The sequence below is a fragment of the Phoca vitulina genome, unplaced genomic scaffold (assembly GCF_004348235.1).
Source record: "Phoca vitulina isolate PV1807 unplaced genomic scaffold, GSC_HSeal_1.0 scaffold13, whole genome shotgun sequence".
Classification (NCBI taxonomy): domain Eukaryota; kingdom Metazoa; phylum Chordata; class Mammalia; order Carnivora; family Phocidae; genus Phoca; species Phoca vitulina.
The window spans coordinates 16140746-16143553 of NW_022589716.1; positions in this window are offsets into that span (position 1 = coordinate 16140746).

Consider the following 2808-nt stretch of genomic DNA (forward strand, 5'->3'; position numbering starts at 1 on the left):
TGACAGAAACATTTGCAATCATGTCACTGAAAATGTTTGTTTTGCTGGGTCTACATGGCAAATAGGATACAGATCAGTGAGCAAAGAAATGGCTTGCTGAGTAGGCTGGACATCGTTGGTGAAATGTTTGCTGGAAGCATGTACCATGAGCCTTGCTTCTGCACACCATCTAGGGGTTGCCACGCTGGCTGACAACATTTCCAGCTTCAGCTTTTATGAGAAACTAGTTGGAGTATTTGTCATCATTAAGGCTCTAGATTGTTTTCTAGGAGTGTTAAACCTTCTGACCATATTGTAACTCATGGAGTTTGACCCACATCCCTCTTGAAGTTTGGATCAGATGGAGGACAGCTATCCTTTACTTTTATGGAATAGATATGTTCCAAGGAGCTGCCAGTAAAGTACATCGTGTAAAATAAATCCTGTTTCCCCACTGATTTACTTTATAAAATTAGAGCTGTGTACTCTGAAAGCAAATCTCCTGCATGTTTGGTAAGGAGGCATTTTGGTGGCCTCCGCTACAGTCTCATGGTGGGGCCCTCCAGATGCCATCATTCATGAATGCACGCAGAAGACAGTAGTTCACCCTTACTTGGTGCCTTAATTTTCTTCTACGAAATTTCCCTGCACCAGAACTTCCTCCTAACCACTGGAGACCTGCTGTGTATTTCATGTTCTATAGGATTTCCATCTAAACTGGGAATCTCCTTATGCTATACTCATGATTTTAATCTCCTCTTTCTCTTTTAACTTTTTTTAAAAATATCATTTAGCTGAGCTGGACCAGTTCAAATCTCCAAAAATGTCATTGTTGTGATAACAGGATGCAAGTTAGAAACCCCAGTGAGTGTTTGGGCCTAGAAGATACTATACCATCATTTTAAAGTCAAGGAACAACACAAGAGACTAGCACCTGAGAGATACAGTTACAGTTGACTGAATAAATCTCCCAGATTAGAACCGTACATATGCATAAGATGTTATGAATGAACTGAGGGAAAATGAGTTGGCATTCACTAAAACAACAGCCCCCTGCACAAAATTACATAAAGCTACATGTTTACTTTTTAGTACGTTGTTTTGTCTAGGTAAATACGTTATTAATTACCCTGTGATTAGTGAAATCTCTCTTTTCTTCATGGTTGATTTGGGAGGGAGAGGGAACTGGACCTGTTGAAGTCTGTGCCTGAAGCCTCTGTTTGGTTAGTGGCAGCCAGCACAACATTCCTTTGCCTATGAGGGAAAGTGAATATTTTGAGAAATGAGGAAAAATAACTTCTAATGTTAACTAGATTCCTCAGAGGTATAACACCTAGATTCGGTTTGTTTCTCTGAATTTTAATAAGTGGTATTGGGGTTTGTTCAATTTCCCTATTTTCAAGTTTTACTATATGCATCCAGAGAGAATGATAAATTTCTGTAGTTACAGAGGCTTAGCATTCCACCACTTTGGTTAAACTCATTATAGTGTACCCAGTTATTCCATGAATCTAGTTCCATTGTGGATCGTGTCCTATCCCAGATCCGCATAATGAGGCATAGTGCATTCCTCTCATTATGATGGAGAAAAGCCTCCAGTGCAGTTGTTTTCTGTCCCACTGACAGCCCTGTGACTGAGGTCCGTGGCACCAAACTGGGCTTACTTCTTTGACAACCAGCACGGCTTACATGTATTCAGTACTTGCCATGTACCAGACACTGTGCCAAGTGCTTTACTTGCATTATCCCTATCAATTTTCTGTCCAACTTCTCGCCATGTCTCAGATGGGGAAACCAAAGCTCAACAGGTGAATTAACTTACTCAAGCCCACACAGCTAGTGGTAAGTGGCTGAGCAGGAACTTGAAACTCGATTGGTTCCTGCTAGGGCACAGACTTCTAATCACTTTTCTCCACCACCTCTTTCTCCGATTGCCATTTAATACCAGGCTACTAGACCATGTCACATCAAAATAGGCACAATGCAAGCTGTCAACATAAGGCATTCAATCAAGAAGGTTGCTGAAGGAATTGTGACAGAGTATGGCCCTTATTCTTGGTTGAAATTTCTGTGCTTTAAGACTCAAAGAACATGATAGATTTTTTTTTTCCTCAACAGACTTCATGATAAGTCTGTCATGTATTACTGACCTAAAAGAGGACAATAACAACCCAGAAGGGCACTTTCATTTCTAGGATATTCTAAAAATAACCTGTTTGATTAATAGTTATGTCCACGGACAATAGAAGTCCACATTATGGCTGAGGACAGGGATACAGTTCTCACTCTCACTTCCCAGGTGTTTCTCAAACTGATCCACTTATTTGGATCACCTTACTTTGACTTTTTCATTTAACCTTTATGTTTCCCTGGGATTTAATTTATTCAGGGTGTATAACCTCAGCTCATGGGATGTTTTGCTCAAAGCAGGACAGAGATAACCATTTCTCTTGGAAATAAATCTTGGTGACCTTTGTACCACAGTTTAGGGTATTTACAAATCTTTGAGATAAATGCTCAATCAGAATATGGCAACAAAAGTCATCTTTAGGTACAGTGTCCTTGTCACTATGGTTACGTCACTCAGTTATCCAGTTCAGAGAATGAGAAAGCCCTTCAGGTGGTGACCATGTGCCTCTATGTGATGTTTAGGTAGTATTAAATAACCCATCAGTTTGAGGCAGGAGAAATGGAAAATGAGTTAATTCACCTGTTCATTCAAAAAGTTGGCCCTGAGAGCTGCAAGGAGTTTTCTCTTTAGAGAAGAAACTCTATTCCCAATATTGAGACAAGAACTCATCTATCTGAGACATAATAAGTCTTTCTTAG